Genomic DNA, 24,208 nt, shown 5'->3' on the forward strand with positions numbered 1-24,208 from the left:
AACAATAATTATCACATTATAATTTTCATTAATACTAATTTAACAAAAGTTCAATAAGTATTGATGCATTGCTAATGCATTTTGAAAGTATAGTGAGGCAGTATAATAGTTTTTATTGTATACCTCAAATGTGTAAAATGTTTTACTGTTTATCAAGTGGTTGTCATTCTCTGTCCATAAAGAAGAGTTTAAAAACACAACCTTCACAAATTTGGAATGAATAACAATTTAACATATTTTGTGATAGTCATTAATATCGACTGATACAAACATTTGTATCTTGTTAATATTTGTGGCCACTCAGCCTTACATCCTCTGAACACGTTTTACTTTCTCATATGTGGCCATTGTCGTTCAGTAATATCAGCACAATGTAAAAAACACCTCATACTGGCATGTATGCTTACACAGGCTGTAGTTGCATATATGATACAAATGTAATGCAAATGTATACAAGTTCTACAGCAATAAGAAAAGCCAGATAGTCATCTTTGGCAAATGAGTGGAAGCCAATGGATGGCAAGGAAAATAAAATGGTGATGGCCCAGCGAATAATATGCATGCTATTATTAAAGTTTTATCAATACAAAGTGTATTTTTTAAATCAAATTTTCACCAATGGTCATTGATATTTTAGATTCTATTTCAAAATAAATACTTGAAAATATGTAAAATAGAGCTCTATGCAAAACAGAAATGGTATATTCTTTAAAGGAAATGATGAGATACATAATAATTGGAAAGGGAAGGCTGACAGAAAAACTTGGCAGTTTGATGCTGGACTGAGAATAACACACTGGAGGTTACCTCCAGTGCAAAAAGTATAAAAGCTTCAACTGTCCTTTTCAAATGATGATGATGATGCATCTTCACAGCTGGATGAAAAGTGATTACAGCAGAAAGAGATGATCATCAGCATCTAACAGAGAGAACATCTGTTGATGCTACATCGTTGTAATGCTTAATTTTCATTAATCTCACCTTATTCTGCTCTCGTTTGCTCGTTTTAGTGTTATTGTACACTCTGTTAACAGGGAGACACACATACAGCAGCAGATTCTCTGTTGTCTACACACACACACACACACACACACACACACACACACACATGCTTCTTCTCCCAGTCTGGAGTCTCCAAGGACCTACCGTGTGTGTGTGTATATATATGTGTGTGATAATGAAAGCTGCTGACTGGCAGTTGTGATTGGCTACCTCTGAAGCCTCTAGAGACGGCTGACTGGATGGTGCCAGTGAGACGCCAGACAGACGGCACACGCACAATGTGTTCATGTGTGTGTATGTGTGTGTTTTCTGTAAGCAACTGTGTTTTCATGCTTTTTTGTACGAATGTACCTTCAGCAGGTGTGTGTCTGTATGTGTGTGTGTGTGTGTGTGTGTGTGTGTGTGTGTGTGTGGGTGTGGGTGTGCGTGTGCCTGTGTGTGTGTCACTGATACCATGCCCCGCCCTGCTGTCTGGGACCCGATAATAAATACAATAAATTAGTCTCATGAAGTGTATGTTTTTTTTAACCTTGTGCTCTGTACTGTCTATCTTCACCTTATCAGTCTATCTGTTGCTCTCATTCATTTACCATTGTAGGAATATTATTACATTGCTTTGCAGTGTTGGTGTCATATAAGTAAATCATTAGCAGATGTGTAGGTACTGTACAATGTAAACTCAGACATGGGCAAAAAACATCACATGATGCAGGGTTACTGTGAAATCAGCTGTATATTCAGGGAATGCTGCTGTTCAACAACTTTAAAATTAGAATTTTGCTTTAGTGAAGCTTCTTAGTCTAGTTGTGTGTTAAATGCAGTGCTAATGGAAACATCATTGGCAAATTGTGAGGGAGCAGAACATTTGTTAATTTGTGATTCACGTGATAGGATAAGGCCGATGTGACCTGTACCTTTGATTGGCGAAGAGGAAATACCTGCAAACAAGTAATAAATATATTTTTAAACGTTATCGTAGAAACGGAAATTATAGTCTGTGCATGGCAGGCTGCACCCCTATGTCAGTGTGGAGCAGGGGGGGCATCACAATGGCTGTCAAAATGTAGATAGCTATAACAGCAGCAGCAGCTCCCCAAAAATGAAGCCAAATCATCTTGATCGTCCCCTGGTGGCTGGCTGCAGTATTTGCCATAAACCATTAGAACTCCTTGATTTTAGTGGATTGGACCAAACCAAAAAGTACAAGATGTTTCTTTTTCAGTAAGTTTGGTTTTAATTCATTATTTGAAGCTATAAAACAGGTGGAAACATCACGATTGACAACTGAGACTGATTTGCAATATGTCGAGCGATTGTATCAGTACCATCTGTCTTCTAAATGAACTGAATGCACCTTGTCACATAGGTGACGAAGCTAACTAGGGGTGGACTGGGACAATAATTCCGGCTGAGGATTTGAATTACATTCCAGGCCACGCTTTTCACGCTAAGCACCAGACTTCTGTAGGCTAACCTTATTTGTTGATATATAACAGTTACAAATGGGTGCAGTTATAAATTAGTCCACTATGTTCAGCAGGGAGGACATTTATCCAAATTACAAAATACATAAGCTTAGGAGCAATGTTATCAGAAGCGGGTACATGGCTGCTACGAAGATTTTAGACATGTAATATCTGATACATGATGTTGTACGTCAGTTGACAGATAAGGTCCGTCAACTCATTCCTGCTAGCTATATTATCGATAATGAAATTGACTGTTCAAGGCAGACCAGAACAACCTTCAGGCCTAAATGTCCTGGTGCTCCTGATGTGCAGTCCGCCACTGAAGCTAACAAGCTAACACGTTTGCTAACTGATATGAAGCAATCCCTTTAGCAGGGCGAGTTTTATTTTCTTTCTTTAGTATTTGTGTTAATGAGCGAAATTGTGTGAAACAGTAAACAAACTATCGAGGATGTAAAAAGAACAATAGCCTTCTCACTAATGATGACAACAAGCTTTCCCTAATGTTTATTTAGTTTTTTGTTGTTTATCAGTGGTTAAGTAATGGGAGACACAGACCTGAGCTTTCCATTAAAAAAAAAAATTTTTAGTTTAAGAAATTGATAAACAAGCAGTACAACTAGTACATTTAATGCTGCAATGAATAATGTAATGTTACACAAAATCATCAATTAAAATCCAATGCATGGATGAATGGCAATTTAGTCATATATTTTTATATAAATAAACACACAACTCTGGTCAGTATTGCTGAATATATCTCCTCAATATCTTGTCAATAATGCAGGTAACAAATCTGGAAGTAGTTATTTTTATGAATTATCAACTTCAATTTTTTTCAAGAGGAAATAAAATAGAAGGATCAACACCTTAGCTGTTGATCAATGAACTCATGTTGACATTTAAGGAATTTGTGAAGGAACTTCAAACTGGAGTGTTAAGTGCACCCTTATCCCGGTCTTACCCTGATCCTTATCACGGCTAGATCAACCAAGAAAAGTGCTGGGTCACTTGGAGACACACACATACACAGACACATCACTGAACCTTTGAGGATAAAGCACGCTGAATCATAATAGGAGAAAGACACTGTGGCTGGGTGACAGACTGAGGGAGTGACTTTACCTCTGGACTGTGGCAGAGGGAGTGGCGGAGAAAGAAAGAGGAGGGTGTGAGTGTGTGTGTGTGTGTGTGTGTGTGTGTGTGTGTGTGACAGAGGGTGCTCTGCTTTAATGCTGAGCAGTGACAGACTGTGTCAAAGAAAACAAGCCAAAAGACAGAGCAGAAAAGTTGTCCTCAAAGAAAGAGGCACAGGGAGAAAAGAAAGAGAACGAGAAAGAGAGGGATAAAGAAGAGGCTGGGGAAGAGTTGGCTGAAAGCAGCTTCTGTCTCCCGTCCCACCCACTGACTGTCTTCCCCTCCTCTCTGCCCGGCCGAGAGGGAGAAAAAAAAAGGAAAGGAGTGCAGAGAGAAAGACAGAGAGGGAGCTCAACCACGCTTGCTCTTTTAGCGCAGGACTCAGGAATTCCAGGACCTTTGGAGTTGTGTGCGCACACATACACACACACACATGCTGGTTTTCTTGTGGTGATACAAATCTCACCGGGACTCAGAGAGGGAGTATAAGAAAGAGAGACAGAGAGAACACTTGAGAATAGCCCTTTCCAGCCCTTGTCCTGTGGACTATTTGACCATGATGGCACCTGCCAAGGGAAAAGTGACTCGGAGGGACTGAGGACTAAAACAGGCGGAGGACGCTGCTGATGGAGGTGAGAATTTGATCATTCTTCTTTTGTCTTTTTGTCCAGGATCATTGTCCATATTACCACTTCTACCTGAAGAGGTTTTAATTTAATGAGTAACTGATGTAGGAAGTTGTGTGTTTGTCTGTGGGTCAAGAGTGGAATGTGTATGCTGCGCTTGGAACTGTGGAATGATTTCAGTTTGAACGCTGGGGAATTACCTTGTGTAGATGTTTGTGTTGGAATGGATGATGCACTTGAGTGTGCGTGTCAACTCTGCTGTAACTGTGGTTTCATATCTGTGTTGATCATTAGGGTGACTTCCCTGAGCAACAAGGCTGAACAGAGCATGAGTGGACTTTTTATTTTTACAGGAACTACAAGTGAGAAAATGTTCTGGGTTTGGTTTATTTAAGTGGATTTGATCAGTGGGTGATTCATCAAAGTATAAAACAGGAGAGGAGAACGAATTGGCAGGCATGTGGGAGAGTGTGTGTGTGTGTCTGGGATGTTTTATTTCCTGATGGTCCACCAGTGGAAGTTGTGAATTATTATTGCTTTTGCAGAGAATCTGTCTTTTTCAATTGGTAATGAGAAGTAAAGCTGAATTCATATTTTCAGTTGGAGAACATAATGTCTATGTACGTTTTTATTTGCTATAGTTCAGAGCCGATATGGATCTTTTGGGGCCGATATCCATAACAGGGAGTTATACAATTCTAAAGCCAAATTATCGATAGATATAAATTAATTTTAAAATAATTTGGAAAAGACTCTAAGTTGTCATTATCAAGCCTTTATGACAAGGAAATGGAATTAAGACTTGTTATTTTACAGTTTAACCATAAACTTTGTTATAAATTACTATAAATAAAAAGAAAATGCAAATACAATCAAATATACAGAACTTGAATTAAGAAAATAAATATATTCACATTTGTATGCATTGTTTCTTCAGAAAGATAATTTCCATAGCGGCAAACATAGACAATGATGTCTGTGGAAGGCTCATAGTGGCGTATTTTATCGGCACATATCGGTCGGGCTCTGAAGCTTGTGTCCAAGGAATGGAGCCTTGATCTGCAACAATAAATTTGGATGTAAACTTAAACTTGACTTTAAAATCAGCGGTGAATAAAGAAAACACTGGCCAAACAGGAGATTAGAAGTATTTGGTCCTTTTACACCTGTGGTTATTGTGTGCCTCATCCCTCCACTCCTCCATCCCGCCACACTCTGCCACTTTTGTTCTCTAATCTCATTTACTTCTGCCTATTCTGAAGGGTTTTTCGACTAATGACAGAGGCTTATCCCATGCCACTCTGCCTCAGTGTCATCCTCTCTCCCTCCCTTCTTTTTTTTGTCCTCCTCATCCTCTTTCTGACTATTCATCTGTCTGCCTTTATGAACCTTTAAGGCTCTCTCCTCTTTTATTCTTTTTTTCCCCTCACTCTTTATCACTATCACGCAGAGTTTCAGTCGCTTCATTATGACCAGTACGTTCCGTGGGGAAGTGGGTGTGTGAATGTGTTTTCAAAGTCACAGGTGTGCGTTTTGTCTGTCATCTCACCTTTTCAGTCGTGTAATCCCAGGTCTCACAGGTCTTTATAAGACCTCCACCCAGAACCCACCTTAACCTGTGCACCAACCCTTCCATTACCATACCGTTGAACCCACACATTAACCCTTGATTTACCTTTGCTGGGAGGATGCAGTGGACGCTTGTACAAGGTGTTACTTGTTAGTAATTGTGTGTTGTGTTGTAGTTTTAAACAAACGTCTTGGTCTGTCATCTTGGTAATATCTTAGGCTAGAAGCATAGGGGTTGGTTTTGGCTTGAGGACATGGCGCCTGACGGTTTTAATGGAGCCATTCAGCTGACTGTGTGTACATGTGTGTGTGTGTGTGTGTGTGTTGCTGCCCGTAAGTCCATCCATCCACCATACTGCTTATCCTTTTTGGAATTAAAAGAAATAGAAGACAAGAAACACAGTCTAAAATGTTGAGAAATGTACAAATTGAAAATGTAAGATTTGCTTAGCTGACAATGATGTAAGGTTTTCAGTTGTTAGTATAGTTACATAATATGATCCGCTTTCTCTTACCTCCACCCCTTCAGTTAACTTTAATTTGATGCAAGTCTACGTAACAAAAAATCCAGTGGGACCTTTTAGTGAAGGCCCTATTATGTAAACAAAACATTAAATCTGCTGTATTTTCCTCGCACATTGTCAGCAGACAGTGAGGCTGGTATTAACGAGAGACTGTACATGAAGATGGATGGGGTCGATATATGTCCTTGACAAATCGTCAATCTTAGTTGTCAATCATGAGATTTCAATCTGTTTTTACAGCATCAAATAACTAATATAAATTAAACTTACCAGAAAAATGGACACTTGAACATGCATCAGTGTGAAAAAACAATCTTTGATAGAAATGTATTCAAGATGTACTTTGATTTTTTAATTTAGGTCCACTAACATGGAGGAGGCAGGGTTTATGACCTATGCCGCAGCCAGCCTCTGGGAGGTGTTTGAGACATTTTGGCTTCACTCTTTGGTCCTTCATCTTTACAAACAGTTTATGGTATAAACCCAGTGAGGAACTTTGGAGAGATTTTGACTTTTTGACTGAAAACGTTTTTTACTTTGACTTACAGCTTTGGTATACAGGTTGTCAAATCAGGCAGAGGTTTCTAAAAATCAGGAAGTGAATAAAAATGTGCAAATCAGAAAAACATAACTTAGGCAGAGAAATGACTCCAAAATAGATGAAAAAGCCACAAAGTTCTAAATAAAAGGTAAAGTTTTCATTATGAGCTGTAGTAAGATTGTAGTTTTGATAAAGATTTGTCGATTACCTGTTCATTTTTCAAGATATAGTGATGAGGCAATACTCCGTCTTCTTTCTTGGATGTTCTCGAGTATCTGTCTGTGTCATTCTTGGCTTTGTTTGTTCAGTCCTTGTGGTTATTGCCACTCAAGCAAAATACCTGCCTTTTAAAACACATCACTTCCTGTGAGTCAGAAGATGTTTCCTCGGGACATACACAGGCGGAATGTGTAGAACTGCACAGATAAAGCAGCTTTCACCACCTGCAGGGTCGCAGCTTGTATTCTCTTCTGTGTTCATCATTTTACAGTGGAGATCAGCAAAGTAGACGTTTATTTAACACAACAGCTCCTGTGGGCTCAAGGTGGGGTCTGTTGATTACCTGGTGATGAATCGCCCACTGAGGTAACTTTATGGTTAAGGTGACTACACACTGATCCACTGCCACACCTAAAAAACCCATTAACCCTCATTTCAACCCTTCTTCAGTGGGAAAACCCATTAACCTTGCTTTTAACCCTTTCTACCGCCTGAAATATATCTGCAACATCAGCAGAAAATAGTGAACACGGGTGTAAAGCCGAAACACAAAGATTTAGTATTCATCACTTAAAGTGTGCATGTATACAGACCACAGAATAAATTAATCTTTTCTCGGACTACCAGTGCTGGTCTATTAGTTCTGTAATGGTTTATTTGTAGAAATATGGGGTGAAAACCGTAAAAAAGAAACGCTACAGAGAGCTGATGAGTCCAGGTGTAGAGCGAGAGATGGACAGAAAAAGAAAACGAAAGAGAGACTGGGCAGCAATGTCAGTTTTCCTTTGTTTGAAATATTTAATGAGTGTCTGTGCTCTCTTGAAATATTGACTTTTTTCCCATATAGCCAGCGGGGACAGTCGGGAGCGTAGGTTGTTCTCTCGTTCGAATAAAAAGCAAAAGGCTGTTAACATCAAACTTTCATCAGTTTATTTTATTTATGCATTTTATTGTTTTATTTTTTCTTCAATCCTTTGATTAAAAGACAAAAAAGCTAAACAAAAGCAAAAAATGACACTTGCCCTTGATTTGGAAGTCATGGCTAATGAGAGTTTGTGTGTGTGTGTGTGTGTGTGTGTGTTTGTGTGTGCGCGTGTGTTTGAGAGAGAGGGTTTGTGTGACACTAAAATATATGAGAGCATGTGTCTCCATACAAGTGTGTTTATGTGTGCAGCTTTGAGTGTATGTACACATACATGTCTGCAAATGCTACACTTTTCAAGTTCACATGATGTTAAAGGTGAGGTTGATTGTAGACTGACTTTTACAGGTTTCCAAAAGACTACACTTTACGCTGAAACAGGTTTTAATTTGATTTTCGCTCCGATACGATGCTTTCACAAAAGTATCTTTCCTTCTACATTAAACTGTTAATCTGCATTTTATACAGTGTGATGCAAATAATCTGGAGTATTTCAAATAAATGGTCAAAGTACAGAATATTTTTATATATTTATCACCAGTTTCTCTATTTAAATTCGTATGTACACTGTATGTTTAAGGTTTATCTGCAGTTCACATAATCACACTTCATTATTCTAATCATTCAGTAAATCATGTGCATGTTAACCAACAAGCAGTAATTTGGGCCATTTAAAAGACATGGGATAAGGCAGAAGATTATAGATCTCACGGTTTTAAGGTGTCATTTGATATGTGTAGATAAGCTGAACACATGGATGGCTGGATAACAAAAGGGCTTAACCTGAGGTCAGTGAAGATCATTAACCTAATTCATCAGTGTGTTAAAAGGGTAGACGAAGGATGTCAGGTATTGTCATGTAGATAAATGTGTAGATAAGTGATGTTCAAGCTCATCCTTTCAAGGTGACTTTCTTAACACAACAACAAAGAAAATGGGAGAGGGGACACATATATGCATCAGGATGGCAGGTTTCTTTGGTTAAGATATTGATTTATATTAACCCAGACTAATATTCTGTCGTCATGAAATAATCAACAGCAGAAGAAAAGATATTTATATTGAACCCAGATGTCAACTGTTAAACAGCTGTAGGTGTCATGAGTATAAACAGAAAGTAGTTGTGGCTAATGAAGGGGAAAAGGATATTCAGTGGAACATTCTCAGGAGAAAAAGAAAGAAGAAAAAGTCTGGGGCCGGGAGTACTTTCAATTCAAATAAATACACATTTCTATCCATTCGAATTTGAGCGTATACCTCTGCTCAAATCAACCTGCACCAAATTGAACACACTCAGATATTACCCCTAAACATGTTTGTTCCCCAAAACAAGGTAATGAGGTTAATTAGGATTTAGTGTCTGCACAGGAGTTGTAGATTGTAGAATGGCTAATTGTAGCATGACTCCACGCCATCAGATAAAAGAAGATCACTAAAACATGGCTGAGGACCTGCAGTAAAGGTTAGGCTGAGGACAGGGTGGTTAATCTCAGTTCAACATCAGTGGACTGTGAGAGGGAATGGTTGGATGGTGAGGATGGATGTAAGACCTCTGGGTTCAATGGTTTTTGAGTAAGTTGTTTTTTAAAATAACAAAAAAAAGACAAAACGAGCAGAACATCTCACAAACTGGCCACAGTCAGGGGTCAATATAAAACTGTTTCAGTAGTTTATGCTACAACAGCACAAACACAACCCCTCTTTTTAAAAATGCTGTTACATTAAATTAATTATATACTATATAATGTTATATTATATACAATATACTATTGAGCTAGCTAATGGTTATGTTGAGATAGAAAAAATGAGAAAACTATTTATTGTAAATTGGCCACGAATTGGAACAGAATCAGTGTTGCCAGATTTGAAGGTGTCCTCCCTTTTAACTTTGTGGACTCCCCTGCCTTGCTACTGTGCACAGTCACCATTAAACTACTGCCTGCTCTCTTTGCTGTGCATCCATAATTGCTCTGTAAGTCAATCTTAACCCCCAGGGGCCAGTTTTTAAAGGTGTAATGTGTCAAGATAAGCCTGAGAAAATGATAATGATCATGTGTATTCTAAAAAGCTCTTATCAGATGAACATATTTCTCACCTTCCAACTTTCCTCCCGCCTTTCGTCTTGTACTACAAAACAGGAACAACTGTGCAGTGCAAAGAGAAACAACATGATTTGTTGGATGCAGTTTGGGTTGTGATTTCTTTTGGCACGTGACGAAACCACACTCGCTGCCTGACTTGGACCAGAGTCACACTCCTCTTCAGAGCTTGTGTTGTGCCGTCACCACAAGCACACACACACACACACACACACACACACACACACACACACACACACACACACACACACACACACACACACACACACACACACACACACACACACACACACACACATTTTATAAGTAGCTAAATTTACCAGCTGTTTCTCTAACGGATCTGCATGTGTGAATGCAAATGCTGTAGTAAGACACCGTTGACTTAACATGTTTTTTACATTGCTCTTTGAAAAGAAAAGAAAACGTATTTAGTATCTCTTTTATTAGAGATTCAATATTTAACCTGCGTATTTTACATAGACTGTTTATAAAAGATGGACAACAACATTACTCCCTAAAAGCCAAAGTGTCTTGATCTCCACCATGTGGGAATAAATCCTGCCTCCTCCATGTTTGTAGGTTGGACATGGACCATACTTCAAATGCGGAACATGGTAGTAGTATTCAGTATTTTACCAGTGTCAAACCGAGATCAGAAAGAAACTGGACCCTAACATAGTTCAGTTTCAATAACTGCTCATTACTCCTTACAGTTTTTTAATGCGGCAACATATGAGTATTATGTAGTTTTCCCTTGGTGAATGTACTATTACATAATTAACCAATGTATTACAGGGAGTCATTATGGCAAACAAGGTGCTAAAGCTTTCTCCAACAATCGTTGTGCTGCCATTTTACCCTACATGCTGTCCTTCCAGTGCACTGGCCTTCACTTCCCCCCTCTTGCACACATCCACACACACTTGCACACACACTCCCTGTCCTTCCTAATTTCTGCTTTCTTCCTTGAATGCTCCGGTCTATCTATCGCTGTTGCAGAACAGCTTCTCCTTTGCCAGAGTGACCTGTAATTGCACTCTGGATTTGTGTAGGTGTGTGTGAGTGTGTGTGAGAGTGTGTGAGTTTGGACTGTCTCGTCCTATCACCTTGAGAAGTCATGCAGTGTTCAAGGTGATGTGAAATTAGGAGGCTTTACACAGGAAGATAACAAGATTCTCACCATCTCTGACAAACGCACACACACACACACACACACACACACACACACACACACACACACACACACATATAAATAATTGCACTTATACAACAAGCTTTAATAGTTTCAGAAACTGTCTTCGCCTCACACACACACACACACACACACACACACACACACACACACACACACACACACACACACACACACACACACACACACACACACACACACACACACACACACGTCCCAGAGGAGTGCTCGAGGGGCTTACGCAGGGGATTTTGCTGTTCTGCAGTGTGCCTGTCAGATAAGAAAGGAGACGCAGGCCTGCCTGGTGACACGCTACTGAGCTTCCCCTGCTTCCCCTTCCCTATTTAGCCTGTCACTTAACCACCTGCCATCCTTCGCTGCCACTGGTGATGACACACACACACACACACACACACACACACACACACACACACACACACACACACACACACACACACACACACACACACACACACACAGGGAGGGTCAGGTATCTCATTTGGTAGACTCTTAACCATACACACACAGTCAAACACACGCTGAGATTTTTCCGCTGAGTTTCTTTTGAGTTCCCTCAGCCCTCTTTATGTGTCAGGCTGGTTTGGCTGGGACTGGCCTGCTGTTATGAGAAAGCCACTGGAGAGTATCCACCTGAATCATGCGTTAACATCCGAAACAGTCCTGATGTCAATATTTGATTTAAAACGTGGGTGAATGATTGGTAGTTTGAGGTAGAACACTTTGGACTGCTTTCTCCTTTTTTTTACTCTCTTTCTTTTTTCTGTTACCTTAACAGCTTCCAACTCCTCTGTATCTCCCCTCCCTTTCCCCTCTCATTTCCTCGGCCTGGCCCTGCTCCTTTCCTCCTCCCTCGTTCCCTTCTTATCGCCTCTTCTCCTTTACTCTTTTCCCTCCATCCCTCCCCCTTTTCCCTCTCCTCTCACCACCTGTAATCTGCTTACCGCTGTTCTGCAGCTGCTCACGATCACAGATGGAAAAAAAAGTAGAAAGAGAGCGAGAGGGAAATCATTTTGCAAGGGTCTGTTTTTCACCAGTGCTGCAGATTTTCAGTATTCTTTTCATCACCACCACTCTCATTGATTTGACCAGAGGTGACTCGGTGTTGCCAGTAGAGATTTGGTGCAGTAATGATGGATCTGGTCCATGGACGAGCTGCCTGGTTTGCAAATGGCGTCTTGCCAGCACCTCCAGCCTCTCACCATCCTCTGTACATCCACTCCTGCTTAATTCTGCAGTACAGCTGCTGTCAGCCAACAGCTCTTCCTTTCTCTTTGTTTTTCACTGCTTCTTTCTTAAGTCTTCCAGTAAGTCCCAGAATCAACCCCAGTTTTCATTTTAGCAATCAGAGCAAGGTTATGGTGTTTCAAGACAAATGTAATGGCAGGAGAATATTTGTAATGTTATTTCTGCTTTGCTTGACACTTGAGAAGGAAAGAAATGTCCTACATGTCGGGATAATAATTTAAACATATACATCAAATAGTAAATGCTGTATATAATGTGTTTGTATAGGCTGGCCTGACTATTGGGAGAAATGTGAAAAGTGATCAGTATCTTGGAGTCATTTCCAAACTTAACCATTAAACATTTTTTTTATGTATGGCATAGTGTCCCCATCAATTCAAGAAATGACACGTGTTAGCCAATAAGACTTTAGTATTGCCCCATATTTCCCTGTAAACTTCCTTTGTTTGATCAACATTTGTCAAAATTCCCGCATTGACATCTTCTTTTACTGATGTTCAGTTACATGAAGATAAAAATCTTTGGGCTACAGCTGTGGATGGTCAGGTGATGCTCACTCTAATGGCTCTCACATATTTCCCTCTTCGCGTCCCAACCACCTACGGAACCTTCATATATTCTATTTTTACAGTTTTTTCGTTTCCAAATTATGACAATATGTTCGTTCCTGTCTATATTACCAGTTGTCCCCCATCATCCTTCCGCCCTCCCAGTGAAAACCCTCGTGCCGACGCCCTTGGCCTCTCCTGTCTCCACCAGTTACCCCCACCACCACCAACACCACCACCACCCTCTTTACCGTCACCATCCCCCAGCCTCTTGGCAGCTCCTCCAGGCAGGCTAATTGACTCAGTCCCAGGAGGTGGGGGATCATGCCACATTTCTAATTTGGCTTCCCCTCCTCCAGATAAAAGCTACATCCCTCCATCCTCCAACGCCCCCCCCCCCCCCCCCCCCCCCCCCACCACCTTCTTCATCCCCTCGGTCTCCATCAATCTACCCCCGAATTCATTTGTTTTTTTGTCAAATTTCTCTTTACAGTTACTGTACCACCGAGCAGCATTTTCAAGTGCATAAAAAAACCTGTATTACTTTAGTTCGCCTGCTTCTCTGTATCTTCCCTCGACATCTTCCTTTCTTTTCTTTGTTCAGCCCGGTGATACCACGACTGCCAGCCCCAAATACAGACATTACAGGCAACTGAATACATGAAAGGACAGATACGCACAACACTCACAGAGCACAGCACCCCGCCTCTGCTCACCATGGGGTTCACCTTCAGAGAGCCTCCATCTCCACAAACCGCACCTGGGGACTACAGTGGGTGTGTCTCCATGTGTGTGTATGTGTGTGGGGTGTGAGTATAAACCGAGCTTCACCCAAATAACAAGCAGGCAGATGGAGAACAAAGACATTTTTTGTTATTGATTGTATCACACTTTAGAATCAGAAGAAATAATCAAAAAAGTCTCCCCTGTTTCCAGGTTAGGAATTTGAGATTTTGATCTTGTGCACATCCAGAAACAGAATATATATTTATTTGTGAACGTTTAGAGACATCTAGTGTTTATGCTGCACTGCTGTGGTACTAAAGTGTTTTTATTGTTAGAATGCATCAATATAGCCACTGTCGGAGATGAGCTTTTGTGAAAAAATATCCGGATCCGATGTTTCGGACACTTTCCAGAGTTTCTCTTTCACATTGGAAGAACGCAGCTAGAGATGGTCCGGATCAGACACTTTCATATCAAGAAGAAAATGTCCAGAGATTCACATTTTTGTCATCCAAGGCCTTTTTCCCCCATCGCGTGTTGTAAACGCCATCAACACGCCCACACATAATGTCTGGAGCCACTGGCTTGGACATTTGCATTCTCGCATACAGACCCTCTCTCTCTGTGTGTGTGTGTCTTTGTGCCTTTTGTGTGTAGTAGGAATATCAAATTACGGAGCTGTGTGTTATATCTCATAACAGTGGGGTGGAAAAAAACCTCAGGAGCATTGACCTGTGGAGAGTTTTTATGACCCATTGACTGAAATTAAAGAAATACACTCATGCACGCTGAATGTACACACAGCAGCACAGCGGTCTGGGATCCTGACAGGTTCGGTGCAGGAAGCATGTTTGGTATGTGGCAGTAGCTGTGGCCATTAGTGAAATGGCATTTTCAGATGGACAGATAAGGTATTTTTGCTTGAGGCTGCAGGACACGTAGAGAGCTGTTACCTTCAGTACAGTATGTGGAAATACTTCACAACTGCTCTTTGTTTTTGTAGGAAAGTGGAAAATACAATTCTGATCCTGAATACAAAGTTCGATGCTTCCTGTCTCTGCTTGACTCTGAAAAACTGATTCTAGCTTTTATTTCCAGTGGACTGGACGACTGTAATGCACTTTGCTGGATTGACAAAGCAGGTATTAAATAAACTCCCAATAACTCCAGTTTATCCAGAATTTATCTTAAGACACATTAGGAGTGTATGGTTGTCATAGATATATAAATGAGCTGAACTTGACTTGACCAAATAACAGGTGAGAGCTGCTTGGACAGAGAGTTCTGGCTTCGTCGACTATACATACCTTTTTACTTTGTGTTAAATGTATCACACATGTTCCATAACAGAAACATAATGGGCCCCAGATGCGTCTCCTCCTTTATCCACTGTAAAGATAAAAGAGGAAGTTTAAGAGATGAAACCTGCTACTTGTTGAGCGTGAACTTGAGATAACATTTCTGAATTCACCATCAGTTCCAGAATTCATAAGAAAAACTAACACAAACCAATATTTAAATGTTTTTTCTAACAACACAAGAGACTTACACCTTCTGTAAAATCCTCACTAATCAGAGAACCAGTATAAAAAACAACATAAAGCGACAAGTCCCTTTAAATACATTCAGTATATTCAGGTCTATTGAGGATGTGTCTGCCCCCTGACCAACTGCACACACTGCCACTGTCCTTTTCTCCGCCTCTGCTGTAATGACCTGGAAATACCATTAAATATCTCGACTGAGTGGTGATGAAATAAACACACATTAGACAGAAATACCATATACCTGTTTTTACTGGCTACAATGAGAAGTTGCCATCCTCAAATACAGAGCTGACCGTCCTTAATGTGACCACTGTCTATGGATCTGGAAAAGAGAACTGGCTGGTGTTTTATGTGTGGGTGAGGGGGTGAGGGGGTGAGGGGGCTTCAAACAGCAGAGTCTTTCATGCCTCATACCCTATGTTCATATACCGCTCTGTGCATCCCTCATTAGGCTTGGATTTGTGCGTGTGTGCATGTATGTGTGTGTGTTCGCTCGCCTTTTAATGACTGACCAAATTGTGAATTTTTCATGTAGATTAAAAAAGAGGAATCTCCTCCTGCATATATGCATTTTCTTGCCTTTTATTTGTAGTTTTGGAACAATAATGTTTGATTGATTACTCGTGTGCCATATGGGACTGCTGTGTTGAGTTGTTGAAAGAGGAGTTCCAAGGAAGGAGAACAAAAAGAGAAAGGGATCGTTTTTTGAAGACATTGATGAATGAATGTGAAATGTGTTGCAGCAGGTCTCCTCTGGTTCTGCATTTCTAGCTGTTTGAATGATGGGATATATGGGTTTGCGTAATTAGAGCTATTTATCTCAGAAAAGAGAAGATTGTGTCACTTTATCTTTCACGTTTAGGTTTTCCTTCTCTGTCTGTTTCTCAAATCCCCACCTCTTGTCCTCCACTCATCATTCCATATGCAACCTTTTCCCCTGAATGACAGATGGAAGGATTCAGGAGAATGGATGGCAGCAGAAGAATATTGTAATAGGGAGAGGTAATGAGCAGGTACACCCAGGTCAAATCTTCATTTACCCATTTGCTAATAAGGTCGATGTCAAAGGTCAGTAAGTGATGACCACCCATACCTGAGGGGAACATAAACACACCCACCTCACTTCCTACGACCTCATTTATCATTTCAGCACCTTATACAGAGAAAACTTCTATATGTTTAACTTCAGGTCCATTTCGTCATCTAGATCATTATTAGGTGAAAGATTACATACTAATTGCAACGATAATGGATTTCAAAGTGAAGGAAATGACTGATATCCTTATGAGGTTCACAATATTTTATGATTCAATGTGATTTTCTTGTGATGTCAATTTGATCTACTATCGCTTGTGTCTCAAGACCTACAGGAGACCTACACATAAATGACAACAAATACAAAAACATAACACAAAAAGCTAATTTTTATAGAAACACTTACATAATGCCCTCGCAATAATAACACATTTACAGCATCATGACACAATATCAGAATATATGATGTATAAAAATGTTTGAGCTTGATTTGAACTGTATTTTGCCCATGCTGGAGAGGTTGTCTGAATGAAATCAAAACTGACCGATTTGCCTAAAGACAAATATCCAAGAGTCTCTACAGAATATAGGAGACAACCGGAGAAATGTCTGCTCCTCACAATTACTTAAAAAAAAAGGATAGGCCTATTGCGGATGGGACTAGTACAGATGTGTAACATAAGAGCAAAATGTTATCTGTAATATTAATGCAAATACACATTAGACACATAAGCATCCTAAGCACCTCTATGTCTTGCAGCTTCAGCTGTACAACATCAGTTCTGAATCTCCTCAGGAGTCTTGCGTGCATATGGCACATCAAGAAAAAGCTTTTAGCTGTCTCAGTGCTGTTCAGACATTGAAGTGGACACATTGTTAATCATCTATATTTTTACTTTTTTGCTTTAACTTGAGCAGGGCATGCAATGATCATTCAACGCTACATTCTGAAGTTTTACATTTTTTATATACACATCAAGTTTGCCTTTTAATGAGTCTATTATGCAGTTGTATCTGTTTTCTGTGCAGGCACTGCACATATGATGGAGATTAAGACGTAGTATCCACATTAGCAAAGATTTGTCATGGTAACCTCTTGAAAATAACTGTTGTCATTAAACAGCTGGCAGACACACTGAAGTTTAAAGTTAAGAATGCACGAAAAAGAACGGAAGATTATTTCCTGAAAAGCATCTGTTTTTGGTGTTATGAGGTATGCACTGTGTGTGTGTGTGTGTGCGTGTGTGTGTGTGTGTGTGTGTGTGTGTGTGTGTGTGTGTCTTTGTCTGTGTGTTGACAGTAATGGTGATAGATGAAAGTCAGAGAAATAATGAATGGCCAGCATTTTGCTGGTAGTTTAGTCTGTGAGCTGCTCGTATAAGAAAAGAAAAGAAAAGAACAGGCTGTGACTTGTTGAGCTGCAGCTGATTTTACCCACATACCTGGACACATCTTTACTTTACACACACATATGATGCAAAGTGTATCCCTAAAGCAGGGATCTGTATGTGTATATGAAAGTTTAACATTTGAAATTACATGAAAGTTTCATACTGAACATTCAAATTCAGTATGTGTGCTATTTTTAGTAAGACTTGATGGCATCTCTACTCAAACCATCTTTTCCATTTACAACCTTGCATGACTTGCTTTTTAAACCAAGTCAGATTTATTTATATAGCACATTTAAAGCATATAATTTGTAGAAAAGTAAAACAAAGTAAAAGGCATAGAAGGTTAACAAAAGTAGAGTTTTGCACTTTTAATTATTTTTTTAGTTTATTTAAAAATAAAGGACAAGGAAATCAGATTTTGAGGTCTTCATTGTTAATTTGATTTTCTAGACTACTGATGTTGAAATCTTGTTTTGAAACGTCCCATTAATATTTAAATGTTTGAAAGTAGTACTAAAGAGAGGGGCAAAAGCTAAAAGTGTTTTGGATCATGACACGAAAAAGCTGTGATGGTTAAAAATGGCCATAAAATGTCAGAGAGAGTTTAGTTCACACAGGCTTTCAACTGGTACAGCATTACATTATTATTCTTATCATACATACGCATTTGAAATAGGAAAAGAATGGAAAAGATTGTTGACTGTATACACTATATATTTCTGGTGCGATCCCCAAATCTTAAAATTGAACTTATTATTCATCACTAGGAGGAAACTTTTCTCCCCACCTACTGGAACATACATATATTTTTTAAATGCATTCTCTTAAATTCGCTTTCTCCCCGTCATGTGATATATATACGAAGCAAACACACATACACACTCTGTCCTAAAACCCAGCTGTCAGTCTTGCGGAGCTGCTGTGTGGCAGAGGAGCTTTAACAACGGGGTACAGCTGCACACTGATGCTCACTTCCTGCAAAATGAAATTGTCAAGCTCAGTTATTAGCCGAGTGCGCGCGACCCCTCTGAAAGCTAATGAACCGTGGGGCGTAAAAGTGAAACCACTTCCATCCCATGCTGTGTGTTATGATCTCTCAGTGAGCTTTATGTGAGGTCCTGTCATCCATCTGCATGTGAACTCTGAGGGTCTGTAAAGACTCAGTGAAGCTGTCAGATCATCTCGGTAACACTACTACCAAGGTACATTCTACATTAAATTTCATATTGGTATATTTAAAATTTGTTGCACAACCCAGTGATGACAAACCTTAAGCCAAATGTAGTTTGAATAAATGCGTATAGTGACTGAGGCAGCTGACTTTTACTTACTGATTACAATCAGCCTAAGGAACTGTGTGTTTCTGTGGTGTTATGAATATAATGTAGAGAACTATTGAAGTGCTTCATCCAAGTACAAACAACGGTTCCAGGGCTCCAGAATTTGGTATCTCTAAAGGTCATAATCTGCACATTATTTTAAAGCATGCCATCAAACTAAAGAGAAACTATACAAAAGTTAGCACACATGGATTTAAAACAAGGGGGGAATGGAATAGGAAATCGAATGGGTTGAGGAAAGGAAAAAAGCGTGGGTGTGCATGGAAATAGTAGTTCTCCAAAAGTGGTGCTACTGCAGAGTCCTTATGATAACTGCTGTGGGAATGCAATAAAATGAACTTGTTGGAGATTTGCATTATTTTTCGTCAGGTAACAGCTGATCTTTCTGTTGATGAGCTCAAAGCTGCTCGAGACCGAGGAGCTGAACAACAGCACGAATATGAGACACATTGAATTTGAAGCCGGGTGGTTGCTCAGACCCCCCGAGGTCATCCCTCGTTGTTTTGAAATCCCAAGATTATTAACTTGGCTCAGGAGTACGGCAGGAGACTGACGGAGCAGCTGCAGGTGATCCCCAGCCCACGGGAGGTGGTGAGTGAGGTCTTTCCAAAAGTCCTGCAGGGTTTCTGGCTGCTCCCACAACCTCCTCCCTCAACCTGCCCTCCCAGAAGCTCAGTGAAATGGCTGATGAGGGTCACAGAGGCTGTATTATACCTTGTCACCACTGCCTAGTCCAGTTTACTCCATTGGTAATGGTTACCATTGAGGACCGCTCAGTCCTGTCCATGTGGTTATGATGGTTTTGCAGATGTATCCTCAAGACGTCCTCAGAAGATTTGTTGCAGCAGATTAGCGACGCAGCACACTCCCAGTGTGTTAGCTCCCAGTGTATTTTCACTACAGCCCGAGCGTGTCCTTCTACCACTGTTCCATCTCACCCCTCCACCTCCAAATTACAGGTTTAAACCTTGTACTTTGGGTTACTGGTATAAGGGGCAGTGTAAACAGAGCAGCACGTTCCCATGTTTGACAGCATGTGAAAACAACTCTATATTTCAGAGAACTCTTAAAGGTGAAACTCAGTCCATGCATCCATCCATTTTCCATAGCACTTATCCTTTAAGGGTCACAGGGGGAAGGAGCCAATCCCTGCTGAGCGCTGAGAGGTAGGGTACAACCCTGGGCAGGTTGCCAGCGTTTGTTTGGGCCAACATACAGAGACAAACAACCATACACGATCACATTCACACCTACAGATTTAAGTCTCCACTTAACCTAACCCCAATATGCATATGTTTGGAATGTGGGAGGAAGCCAGAGTACCCGGAAGAAACCCATGCAGACACACAGAATAACCCTGGCCAAACCAGGAATCAAACCAGGAACCTTCTTGCTCTGCCACCTTGCCATCCTTCAAGGCGATAGGCGAGGCAACATTTTGTATGTGGGAACCATACGTGTGAATCTTTGTTGACACTTCATGCCAAGTTTAAAGGGATTAATCTCTAGTTAATAATCCAGTTGAATATAAACAGAAGTTTAAACTGTGAAATATATACAATATATACATAAACTGAAACCAGTTTTAATCATTGATTTAAACATAAAATCATGAAATAAAAATGATTTAGTTTAGCTTGTGTCTCATTTGGCAAAGTCTATGAGCAGCTTCACCACTGAGCCTGTCAGTCGGTCAGTGTCCCAGAAGAGAAACAACCTTCATCTATACACTGTGATATATGAGGAGGGACAGAGAACGGAGGAGGAAAAAGAAAGGAGGTAAGACAGAAGCAAATCTGCTGAACCCAGCCCTGTATTCAGTCTCTGGCCTCCCGTCCTCCGTCTCTGCTCCTTCTCTCATCCTGACATGAAATAGTCATTAGATGTAGTGGTAATTCAGCCCAGCCGTCTTTCCACATTAGCTAATGTGCATCAGAAACGTCAGGAGTGTGCATGCATGTGTGTGTGCCGTGTTCATGTATACAGTATTTGGAACCTTGCTACGCAGGTCGGTGTGTGTCAGCATTAGGATGTGTGTGTGACTCCGGCAGGACTGCTGCTTGTGAGTGTGTTTGTCTTGTGTGTATGTGTGTGTTCCTTTTGCGTGTGCGTGCTTCTACGTCAGACGGTTTCGCATGACAAGGTTTCCTGTTCTCCGGTCGACAGGGGCTAAATAATAAAAGCACCAAGAACAAGTAAGAGGAGAGGAAAGGACAAGACCGGAGTACACGAAGAGAAGACGAGGGAAGGCAAGAATAGACGAAAGAGATGTGCAGAGAAGAGCGAGGAGAAAACAGTGGTAGAAGTAGACAGGAGAGAAGAGGATAGAGCTGATGAGGAAAAAAAGTGCAGCCTGTCCAACTTTAAAACTCGAGACATCACTTTCTCCTCTGAGTCTCCTTGCTGGGTTTGAGTTATCTCTCCTCTACTCCTAAATACAAATCTTCACTCCTCCTCTCAGCTGCTGTCAGTGATCAGTGCCAAGCTGCAGCAGCATCAGCAGAGCTCTCCTCATTATGGAAGCAAGAGGAGGTTCGGGGATGGGGAGGGAAAAGTAGCGCTGTAGGGCATAACTGGTGGTTTGTTGGCATTGTGGGTCTTGTGTATGAATAAGGTAATTTCCCCTTTTGAAACAGGAACTCGCTGCACAAAGCGAGAGCGATAGAGGAAAGGGGGGGGGGGGTATATAGCAGAAAATGGAATGGAGACAGACACAAAGGACAGAAAGACATCACAAGGTGACATCTGATGTCAGGTTTCTGTGACTGCCGCCTCTGTGTCTGTATTCTTACAGTGGGTGTGTCTGTCTGTGTGTGTGTGTGTGTGTGTGTGTCTCTAATATTTTGAGGGGCCAATTTTGGTTCAAATCCATCATTGTGAGGACTTTTTTACATTGTGGGGACATTTCAGCTGGTCCTGACAAACGTCAAGGTCTATTTAAAGGTTTATGTTTAGGCATTTAGTTGAAAGGCAAAGTCGTAATAAGGATGGCTGTGTGTGTGTGTGTGTGTGTGTGTGTGTGTGTGTGTGTGTGTATCTGAATCACAGGTGCGTGAATCTCTGTATGTTTTTACTTGATTTCTACTACATATTTTTGATTCATGCTTGTGCTGAACAAAGTCAATGTTATCATACATCAGTATGAAATGTATAAGCTCTGCTGTACATTACGCTGAGTGTATAATGACAGTGTGTCAACAGAAAGTGTCAGCTATCTGCCAGTGTTGCGTTTCATTGATTCACCCCACGATCTGAGACAGCTGTACTCAAGGGCCCCACAGTAACCCTATACATAACACACACACACACACACACACACACACACACCCACCCACACAAACATGCTCCCACAGAGGGACACACCTGGGCACAGTGAATCCTACCCTGAGGGCAGCTTTAAAGGAGCACAGCTGTGAGCGGGGCAGGAGGCTGAGATGAACTAGAAACTAATGCACTGCAGCGCTACTGTGTGGCGGCTAATCAGAGCCAGATGACTGCTACTGATTCCAGTTGATCACAGATGGTAAATACAGTTCAGGGAATCTATATCACTCCAACACTGATATATTACCATCAAAAAGACAGTATTGGCAACTGCTTTAAACCAACATATCCTGGCCAACGCTGCCATATTGATATAAGGTACGAGAATGTGCTTTATGTTCATCACATAACGGGAGAGGCTTCTTTTTTCATGGAGGTGGATTTGTCTTTTCATGCATGTGTCTCTGAGGAGTCAGATGCTCGACTGCGTAGCCCATAGTAAAAACAATGCAAACCATTATGAAGGTACGTGTTCTTCAGACGCACTTGAGTCATATGGTTGATAATACAGAACAATGTCCTTGGGCTCCCTGTGGCTACAAGCAGTATGGAGGAGGCTGTCATGTGGAATAAAGAGAGTTTAATCAAATAAAGGAATCAGAAACCTGGTGTGTTTTAAACAGAAAATTCAAATGGGGTACCAATTACAGTTACCCAAAAGTAAAGTCAATTACCAAAGTAAAATTGAGTTGTGATCGTGTGAATTACTCCAATTTGTATAAAATGAACAGTATTTAAATTCGGAAATGCCTAAACTTAAGAAACTGAGGGGCTCTTTTACACTGGAAAGTCCAATCCAAGGTTCATGTCTGTGTTGCACATTAACATTTGATCTGATCAGTTCTAGTTTCACGTTGTAAACCAGCAAAATGAACGTCCTTGTCGTTCAAACATTATGTCGTCGGACTGCAAACAATCCTGCAAGCCTTTTTCACTTCTTTTTCCCACAGCATATAAAGATTCACTTATTAAACATCATTGAATATAATACTCAAACAGTGCTGTAACATTAAAAAATATAAAGTAATGAATACAAAATAATAATCAACCAGACAAAAGCTCAGTTAATTTAATGAGTGGATATTGTTTTGAAACATGCAGCACGCTGTTAGGTATCTGACCTTATGTGACACAACAGCTCTATTCCACATGAAGGAGGGAAGATGGGCAGTCGGCAAGAACCCAACAAATAAAGACACATTTCGGTGTCCTTTCCTGAGTTTTATGATGAGCGTGCTGCTGGAGGGTTAAATAAATCATATTGACTGGACTTGGACGTGGCTTCGGAAAAATATTTCATGAGGTCATTTCTGTTAATAGAGGCCTGAGCTGAGCTTGCAGGTTGGCAAGGAAAAGCAGCAAGGGACCTTCTGGTGGTTGGCAATGGAGCATTGTGCAGAGAGAATGACTGGTATGTGGATGTAACTACAGTGTGTGTGTCGGTGTGTGTGTGTGTGTCGGTGTGTGTGTGAGGACGGCTGAGTAGGCTGGGCACTGAGGCGGAGTTTGGAGAATTAAAAGAATCCCCGACTGCATTCCTTCTCCTAGGAAAACCTCCCATACACAACACTGCTGGTGGAGCTCTCCTCCCCGCTCTTCCCTTCTTCTCTCACTCTTTCATTCACACCTTCACACTCTTCTCTTGCCTCGACCAATTATGCTGTCACCCTGTTTCATGATCTCCATCATTGTCTTACACTCTCTGCTATGCTTCTTTTAGTGAGCAAC

At 40.7% G+C, this 24,208-nt stretch overlaps 1 protein-coding gene across 1 annotated transcript in view; it reads left to right on the top strand.

Moving 5' to 3' along the window:
- Positions 1-3,743: 3,743 nt before the first annotated feature.
- sema3b (sema domain, immunoglobulin domain (Ig), short basic domain, secreted, (semaphorin) 3B) overlaps positions 3,744-24,208 on the top strand; it is a 77,510-nt gene continuing 57,045 nt past the window's right edge. The window contains exon 1 of the mRNA XM_034590641.1: positions 3,744-4,240. The gene's annotated coding sequence lies outside the window, so the exon portion shown is untranslated. The remainder of the gene's footprint in view (positions 4,241-24,208) is intronic.

Source organism: Hippoglossus hippoglossus, chromosome 7 (assembly GCF_009819705.1).
Source record: "Hippoglossus hippoglossus isolate fHipHip1 chromosome 7, fHipHip1.pri, whole genome shotgun sequence".
In the NCBI taxonomy this organism is placed as follows: Eukaryota; Metazoa; Chordata; class Actinopteri; order Pleuronectiformes; family Pleuronectidae; genus Hippoglossus; species Hippoglossus hippoglossus.